The 9,714-nt window shown below is 40.6% G+C and overlaps 1 protein-coding gene and 1 long non-coding RNA gene across 5 annotated transcripts in view; one reads left to right on the top strand and one right to left on the bottom strand.

The window, feature by feature from the left end:
- Positions 1-6,834: 6,834 nt before the first annotated feature.
- Positions 6,835-9,174, bottom strand: LOC121928763. Its single transcript, XR_006103573.1, has 3 exons — positions 9,053-9,174; positions 7,217-7,489; positions 6,835-6,967 (listed from the first exon to the last, which is right to left on the bottom strand). It is a non-coding gene; the product is annotated as an uncharacterized LOC121928763 (long non-coding RNA).
- A 122-nt stretch (positions 9,175-9,296) lies between these two features.
- The window catches only part of CCDC85C (coiled-coil domain containing 85C), a 249,515-nt gene continuing 249,097 nt past the window's right edge, over positions 9,297-9,714 (top strand). For all 4 annotated transcript variants that reach the window (XM_042463922.1, XM_042463913.1, XM_042463893.1 and 1 more), the window contains exon 1: positions 9,297-9,642. The gene's annotated coding sequence lies outside the window, so the exon portion shown is untranslated. The remainder of the gene's footprint in view (positions 9,643-9,714) is intronic.

Below are 9,714 nucleotides of genomic sequence, written 5' to 3'. Positions count from 1 at the left end.
CCCTATCTGAATCTCTTTGAGCATGTGGTCTGCCTCTCTTTCTACTTCCCTCTACCTTTCCTAGTATTATTGCTTTTTCTAATGAGTCATGCCTTCTCATGATGTGGCCAAAGTATGAAAGCCTTAATTTTATCATTTTGGCTTCCAGAGAGTTTTCAGGCTTGATCCGTCTATATTAAAACAAAACAAAACAAAAATCATGCTGGGTCAAGCTGGTGAGATAGTCTTATCTGTTTTTTCCGTTTCTCTTTGTTTTGCTGTTCATGCATGCTTTGTAAGGGATTCTGGAGGCAATTGACGTTTACTGTGTCTGTTGAACACAAGGACACACAGCTACAGTAGGATTGCTTAGAGTACAATCCCACTCCTTCCCAGCTCAAGCTTGACACACTGGTGCTATCCAACCTTGAAAGTCTGTGTTTCTCCAACCTTCCTTCATCATCCTCCCAATGTCAATGCTGCTAAAACAAACAAACAAACAAAACCACAATGCTCTATTAGTAGACATGTCATCTGCAGTGCTAAGTATACTAGGATACCTTTGGCAGCTCTGTCTGGAAGGAGTGCCAACTGTTCCCAATATATAATCAAGAAAGAGTGGGCTTGTGACACACACACAACATTATTTGATTTCTGCTTAACAGATTGAATTTGTCCTTTTATTATTTTTCCCATTTCCCTTTACTAAACTACATCTCTGAAGTATCCGCCCCCAGAACTTTCAGAAATATATTATTGCTCAGTTATCTGCTATTCATAAGTGGCTAATAAGTTTGATTGTCTCCTATATAATGTGGCCTTGGAAACAAGACAAATGCCATCTTCAAAGTATTACTAATCCTTTCTATTCTACAGTATAATTATTTAGGACCAGATTTTCTCACCATAGGTCAGAAAGATCTGTCTTCTCCCTGGGACCTCCAGTATATGTCCAATCTGGTTTTGCACCCTTTGTCACAATTTTTGACAGCTGGCCTGAGTAAAAGGAGGGTTCAGCCCAGCACATCATATATCCAGAGCTAGTAGGCAAGTTGAGCTAATGAGACCTATTGGGGAGCCTGGGGATGCCCTATAGGCTTGCTCTTGCTAGTACAGTAGATAATAAGGGAGGCCAGAACATTTATGCAATTCAATGAAAGGAGAGGGATTAAGTCTTCCGTAGCTCAAATTACTGTTTAATCAGATTCAAAGCAATAGAATAGATCTCTTCTATCTAGCTAGAATAAACCATGATGCAGTCAGCTGGATTTTTATGTAGGGGCTTTGATTGTAACAGAGGTTTTCTGTGTAAATCTGAATTTCTGCATGGCAAATACAGTGATATAATCTTTACATGTGTGAGCCAGAAAAGAGTGGTTGATCTTTAAATGATACCTAAAATATGCCAGCACCAACATCCTTGTTATTATTCACAAATTCTGGAATGTAGATGCATCCTAAAGCAGTTTGATGCCACTTTAACTACCATAGCGCAATGCTCTGGAATTCTGGGATCTGTAGTTTTTGAGCTATTTAGCCTTCTCTGTCAGAGAGCTCTGGTGGCCCACCAAACTACAGATCCCAGGATTGCATAGGATGGAGCATGACAGTTAAAACAATGCTAAATTGTTTCTTGTGGGTTATTTGGGATATGTGGTTCTAGAAGAGTTTATTCCTGATGTTTCGCCAGCATCTAGTCTAGAACACACACACACACACACACACACACACACACACACAGTGTGACCTTGGGTAGGGAGGAAATTCCATGTTAATCTGTACATTGTTCTGTTGTTGATGGCTGGGCCTCAAGTTGGAAAGATGTCAAATTGCATTTGTTCTGCAGTGTGGCAGCAGCTTTTGCTGTATGTACATACTTCCTCCTCATGGGACACCAGGTTTACAGTTTATTTGAGGCAGAAGTGGGCAACTTTGGCCCTCCAGATGTTGCTGTATCACAACTGCCATCATTCTCCTCTCACAGCCACAGGAGTTTACCGCATACCCTGCAGCTGCAAATGAGTCTACATAGGGACCACCAAACTGTTCAAACACGAATCAAGAACATGAAAGACACTGTAGACTGGGTCAGCCAGAAAAATCAGCAGTAGCAGAATACGTTATAAACCATCCTGGGCACAAAATGCTGTTTGAAAACACTGAAATTTTGGACCATGCCAACCACTATCAGGTCAGAATGCACAGGGAAGCCATTGAAATCCACAAACAACTTCAACAGGAAAGAAGAAACCTTTAAAGTAAACAAATTTTGGCTAACAGTTCTGAAAAACACCAAAACCAAGACCCAGCCCATGCAAATGAAAACCACCCAGGGTGAGGGGGATTCCCAGCAGAAAATGGATCATTAGTTAAATAGACACCCTGATACCTTGCCATTCAATAACAGAACAATACACAGATTAACATGCAAATCACTTCCCCTCAACCAACAGTATATATACCCCACTCGCTTCCATGCCAGAGTTCTCTGAAGAGGCCAACCACAGCTCCTGGTGAAACATCAGGAAAAAAACTTCTAGAACATGGCCTCATATCTGGAAGAATCCACAAAAAACTATTCCTCATGATTGGTTATGCTGGCCGGGGCTGAATGGAGTTGCAATCCAGGAACACTGGGAGGCCACAAATTGCTCACCTCTGATTTAAAAGGACTGAGAATATGAAACCAACAAAGAAAACTCTGCCTTGTTTTGCTTATTGAACTGGTTTCTCTTAGGCTTGCTGCATAACAGCGACATCCTAGTACATGTTGCTTGATTGCTCCTGTTTGCAATGGTGGTGACTAAACAACCTGCTAACCTGTTTGTTGTGTTGTCCAAAGGTAGATATATAATCTGGATTGTTTTCCCCTCAAAATCCAGGAATCATTTCAAAATGCAGAACCATCGTGCTATGATTCCTGTGACATCCTGTGGAATTCTGGGATTTGCAGTTTTGGGTGGGACATTTAGAATTCAATCCAGATGGAGAGGTGGGGTAAAAATAAAGATTTAACAACAACAAGAACAACAATAACAACAATAATTTTTAGCCAGAGAGTTCTAGTGCCTCACCATATACTCACCCTAGAATTCCATAGGATTCGCACTACATACTTATAGTGCTACAATTGTGTAGCATGCAAGGACTCCAGATAAGGAACTCTTTAAAGTTCTTGATTTATCATGTGGCTTATTTTTGTGGGAGAGGGGAATAAGCCAGAGTAGAAGTTGCACTTATGTTTGGATAACAGGATTAACAAACCACAAATTGATTCTACTACTTATGTTGTTTAGCTGTTCCTAGTACAAGCTGGTGTGATGGACCTACATTAACTAAGATGAGCTTGGCCATTGTTAAGCTAGGCTTTTCTCAGAGATGTACATATAATGAAGAAATCTAAAAGGAGGTGACTGCCTATCTCACCATGCTTTGAGAGTGCTAGATGCATGCATTCTTTTAGAAGTCTATACCTTTCTTTTGTACAAAGCAGGATAACCAGCCCATATAATAAAGATGGAAAGCCTGGATCTGACTGCAGTCTATTTACCTGCCTCTTCCTTGCTCCTGACCAATTTTGAAAAAAATAAAATAAAAACCTGAACAGGCAAAAAGTACTTCAGTACAGCATTAACTGAGACTCTGGAGAATTTGTTTGCAATACTGATTTTGTCCTGTAGAGGGAATGTTTTGGTAAGAATTCAATAATGTTAAAATGCAGGTTTTAATCCACCCCAAGCCTTGTTTTAACAACATGCCTGCACAAAAACGTGAAATGCAGAAATACATGAAAGGCAAAAACATTAAACCCTTTTAAGGCTTTCTTTGGTTTTCTTGTTGTTAACTATCTTCAGGTCATTCCTGACACATGGTGACCCTGTGGATGAAGCACCTCCAAGACTCCTTGTCCTTCACTGCTCTGCTTGGGTCCTCTAAATTCATACCTGTGTTCTCCTTATTTAAGTCCATCCATCTAGCATATGGTCTACCTCTCTTTCTACTAACCCCACCTTTCCTAGCATAGTTATCTTTTCTAATGACTCATACCTTCTCATAGTATGGCCAAAGTATGGCAGTCTCAGTTTGATCCTCTTGGCTTCCAGGGAGATTTCAGGCATGATCTATTCAAGAACCCATTTTTTTGTCATCACTCTTCTCCAGCACCACATCTCAAATGAATTGATTTTCTTCTTATCTACTTTCTTTACTGTCCAGCTCTCACATCTGTACACATAGATGGGGAATACTATGGCTTGGATGATTGTAACTTCAGTGTTCAGTTGTATGACTTTACTTTTTAGGATCTTTTCTAGTTATTTCATAATTGCCCTTTCCATTCCTAGTTTTCTTCTGATTACTTGACTGAAGTCTCCTTCCTGATCGATGATTGATCCAAGGTACAGGAATTCTTCTACTAGGCTTTTCGATTTCTCATTGTTAAAGTTGAACATATTTGGTCCTCTGCGTTTTCTTTATGTTCAGCATTAAGCCTGCCTTTACTTACTATGGCCTGTTACAGACTGCCAAAATAAAGCTGCTTCGGGTCTCATTGGAGGTATGTTGTTTAAATGATGCATGCATCCAAAGAATCCGGAAGCTGCACCAAAGCTGCACTCCAGTGCTTAGGAATGGAGTGTGGCTTTGGCGCGACCTCTGGACTCTTAGGACCCATGCATCATTTAAATAGCATACCTCCAAAGAGACCCGAAGCAGCTTTATTTTGGCAGTCTGTAACAGGCCTATGTATGATAACATCCATATCCTAGTATAGGAATAGGCAAAGCACAACTTGGGGCCACATATGGGACCCAAGGCTGTTTTGGTGGCCATTGAGCCCTCCAAACATCCTTCACTGTCCTTTTTTTGGCCCCAAAGGCTGTGTGTGTGGATTGCCTCTCCTGGAAATTTCCAGGAGCAGAAATTCACCTTTTAAATAGATTGCAGCCTTCCTTGCCCCAGCTCCATTTAGCATTTTTTTAAAAAACTGTTTTTGGAACCAGATCTACTTCCAGGGTTTTGTTTTTGTTGTCTTTATTTCTATTGGCAGTCCATGTGTCCCTCCAGAGGAGCCTAAGGCTGAAAATAGCCCTGAGACCCATTGCAGTTTCCCACAACTGTTCTAGGATGCATCTACACTGTAGAAATAATGCAGTTTGACACCACTTTAGCTGCCATGTCTCCATTCTACAGAATCCTGAGATTTGTAATTTTGGAAGGCATGAGCACTTTTTGGCAGAGAAATCTCAACACTTTGTAAAACTACAAATCCCAGCATTACATAGAATGGTGCTGCAGCACTTAAAGTAGTGTCAAACTGCATTATTTCTACAGTTGAGATGCACCCCTAATGTCTAGTCCATGAAGCATACACAACCCTATTTCAAGGCTAAAATTCATCGACTTCAAGTTGTCCTGTGCATGACACTGATGCAGTGTGGTACAGTGGTCTGTGTACTGGAACAGGACTCCAGGAATACACACTCAGCCATGATAAACCAGTGAGAGACCTTGGGCAAGTCACACTTTCTCAGCCCAAGAGGAAGGCAATGGCAAAGCTCCTTCTAATAAATCTTGCCAAGAAAATTCTATGGATAGAGTCATCACAAGTCGGAGTTGACTTGAAGGCACACAACAATCACAACACTATTTTTTACTAACACTTGGAATCCAAAGATGGCTTAGTAACAAGGAAAAAAGGTAACTTGTTTTTACTGTCCTATGCTGGAAATCGAAGCCAATCTTTTTTGGTAGATATGCTGAACTAAACCAGCAATTAAAATTATTATAGTGCAGTATCTAAAATGGTAATAATTGGAATACTGAAAAAAATAATAATTGGGATACTAACAAGGCCATCTGTGGATAAATTCAGAAACCTGAATTCAAAAGATCCAGGCTACAGGGAAATCCATTCCTGTGAGCTTTCTACAAATCTTGTCATATTAACTGTTGCTCAGTAAACTCATCCCTGATTAGCAAAGGGGGGGGGGAATTGTCCTCTTAAATTCAGCGAATGCGATAGGCTTTGATGCTGTATTACATGGGCATAAAAAGCTTAGCGTGGCATGCACATTAGAAAAATCTCTTTCATTCACAGCTTGATGAAGGTCCCTTGGCCAAATGTGAACGCTGAGTCTATTGTATATTAACAGCCCTCATTGCCCTGGCACAAATTAGTGGAGTCAAGAAACCGGAAAACAAAATAGAAAAAGCACACAATTTCCTATGAGACAGGGACAGGAATTCGCTGTTAGCTTCTGTCTACAATAGATAAGGCCAGATTTAGAAAGGTGGAAACAGGATGCATGTGTTATCATAAACATGCATCATACTTATGAGAACTTCTGTTGTTTCCAGCATGACATAAATGTCCTCGCTGCACTTACATTCAAATTTGTTCAGACTAGCAGGAATAAGCTCCACTGAAATAAGTGGAGCTTATTTATTTCTAAGTAGACACGTATTGGAGTGCTTCATAAAGCTTCAAAGATCTAGTAGTCGGAGTCATAGAATCATAGAGTTGGAAGAGCCCACAAGGGCCATCGAATCCTACTCTTTACCATGCAGGAATACATGACAGATGGACATCCTTTCTTTCCCTCTGTTTAAAAACTTCCAAAGAAGGAGACTCCGCCACTCTCGAATGAAGTGTGTTCCACTGCCAAACAACACTAGGAAGTTCTTCCTAATGTTTATGTAGAATCTCTTTTCATGAAATTTGAATCCAATGCTCCGTGCTTTTATTGTGAGTTCCTGCATTGCAGGGGGTTGGAATGGATGGCCCTTGTGGTCTCTTCCAACTCTGTGATTCTATGATTTCTTAATATTATTCTCTCAGTTAAACAATAAACTCAGCAAACAGCAGCATAAAGCGCGAACAGTCCATTATTGTGCATATTTATTCAGACCACCTCAGTAAATTCAATCGAAGTTACATCACATAAGCCAACATGAGTTGCGACCATTGACAAGCTGGAATAACATCCTCCTTGGAGACAAAACAAAAAGACAGGAGAAAAATATTAACACCAATAACAACAGTGTCAGTACCTAGATCTTCAGGTGATGAATAAAATACAATGATAATAATAACATTCAAAGGTGTGGCCACATTATCCTGTTGCAGCAAAAACAACAATGATGCTGGTATAAAGACTGACAAATTTATGGTGACATAAGCTTTCATGGACCTTGTCCACATCATCAGACAGTTATCCTCGGCTGTACAGTTAATTACCTTAACAGCGCCCATTTGCTAAACAATTGTTGGATGTCCATGCAGACATAGTTGCATTCCTGGCCAGATTAGAACATCTAGTGTGATTTGACAACCTTTGTGTTTATTCAGACAACAGGAAATAGAGCTGAATCTCTGGTGAATTTGAATCCAGCAGTTTCTCGTTGGTATTTGTTTTCAAAGTTCTTCCATAGCAATTTATCTCTCATGTTATTTGTATCATGACTTCAAGGTGTACAGTAAGTCTGTTAAAGTTATGGTCTTCAGCAGGCACTGTGGCAAATATAAAGAAAGAGAGAGAGAGAAAAGAAAAAAGAAAGAGATTATGTCTGTGTCACCTTCATAGCCAAGGTGCTACAGCTGCTTCAATAATATCAAATTGCATATCTGCCATGCATATGCTTTAAAAACATAGTAAGACTATATTGGACATAACGCCATCTCCTTCTTGTCGCTGCTTTGTCCTCCAAGTGTGGTTAGAGTGCACCTTGTCATTGATGGGAAAACCCCATTAATTAGATCCCAATTGTGCTGGCATAGTGCTAATCCAAGGGTGCAGTGAATAACTCCTGTAGCAAGTGGGGCAAGATTATGACGGATTAGCAGGTGCTGAACTAGCCTCCCAACATTATCTGGCCTTATCACTTCCAAACAACTTAAAATGCCACCCAAAGGGGAAAAAAAGAAACTAGACTAGCACTATTCAAGGGATATGCAGTAGGGAGTGCTCCCCAGAAATATATTTATGCATTTCCTTTTATTAATGCATTCACAACCAGAACAGGGGTGATAAAGGCCCCAGAGGTGGTGTTGCCTGTTCCTTTCTCTGAAATGCAGCCCACAGCACCTGGTAATCCCTGGCAATCTCCCCTCCAGCCATTGCTACTTTCGCCCCTCCAAGTCCAAGGACTTGAAAATCCACGGAGGGGTGACTGCCATTAACGTCAATGGGGCGCACGCCCTGCATGCATGCGCCCCATACAAAACTGTGTCAAAGCTGTGAATGCGGAGGGACAACTGTGTTGATTCCATATATATATATATGTGTGTGTGTGTGCCTTTTCTAGCTGGTTTCACGATATCTGTCTATAATATTTATATTAATATTAGATATAGATATAGCTATAATATTTTAAAAATACACATTTGTTTATATCTGCCTTTTCTATCTGGATTCACTATATATATATATATATATATATATATATGTATATATATGTGTGTGTGTGTGTGTGTGTGTGTATATATATATGCGCGTGTGTGTGTTCTTTCAGGTAGAAACATAGTGTTTTTGTTATTTGAGGTTTTTCCACACTCAGGAATGTGGAGGGACAAGCGTATTTCACAATACACACACACACACACACACACACATATATATAGTGAAATATTTATTTCTCTGTACACACACAAACACACACACGGTGAAACCAACCAGAAAAGGCACTGATACAAACCTGTGTTTCATATATAGATATATATACATATATTAATACTCACACACACATATATATCTATATATAACACACAGGTTTGTGTATACACACACATATATTTTATATAAAAGAAACACAGGTTTGTCTGTGTGTGTATATATATATATATATGTATGAAACACAAGCTTTTATACATTTTATATTATTATATATATAAAGGAGATGGGTTTGTTTGTAGCAGTGCCTTTCCTGGTTGGCTTCACAATATATATATATATATATATATGTTTGAGGGCATTAATGGTCACAGTATGTTTGAGGCCAGAGGAAGGTGAGGATAAAAGGTCGCGGCCCCTTTAAGAGCGGCTCGGGGGCGCGCGCGCTACCTTCCCCTTTGTACCTGCTTTTTTGAAACGCGCCCTTCCAGCCTCCTGATTGGCTGGCGGGTGGAGGGGGGAGAAACCCATCGCTTCTCCCCGGTAACCTGACCCAAGCCGGAAAGCGAACGCCGACCTGAAGAGGCTGGAGCGTGGAGTAGAACCTCAGCCCCCTCCCATTGGCCAATCAGGAGGCAGAGGGCGGAGCCTAGGCTCACTCCTCCACCTCTCTCCCCCTCCCTCCCCTGTGGAATTGTGCGGGGATCGCTTCCTTACAGCAGCAGCAGCTGCAAAAGCCCAGGCGCTCGCCTTCGTTGGTTGCATGCCTTTCTCTCTCCTGCTGCCTCCCCATCTTCTCCTCCTTGCATTAGAGAGCCTCCCTTCTTTCTTTCTCCTTTAAGGAGGCGGTGCCTGGATTTAAGATCTGTTCCCAGTTGCTATTGGGGCAATCGTTGCATTAAAGGAATGCTCTTTCCCTCCCTTCTTCTTCTTCCTCCTCCTCTCTCCCCATCACCTCTCGCTGTGCAATTCAAAGGCACTTTGCAAAAAGGACTGACATCATCCGGAGACCTGCCTTGGAACTAAAATAGAGAAAGGAAAGGAAGAAGAGAAGGTTTGCAAAAATAAATTCAATTTATTATTATTATTATTATTATTATTATTATTATTATTATTATTATTATTA

This window comes from Sceloporus undulatus, chromosome 1 (assembly GCF_019175285.1).
Source record: "Sceloporus undulatus isolate JIND9_A2432 ecotype Alabama chromosome 1, SceUnd_v1.1, whole genome shotgun sequence".
Classification (NCBI taxonomy): domain Eukaryota; kingdom Metazoa; phylum Chordata; class Lepidosauria; order Squamata; family Phrynosomatidae; genus Sceloporus; species Sceloporus undulatus.
The sequence above is the reverse complement of the archived record's forward strand: the minus strand, read 5'-3'. Positions and strand labels throughout refer to the sequence as shown.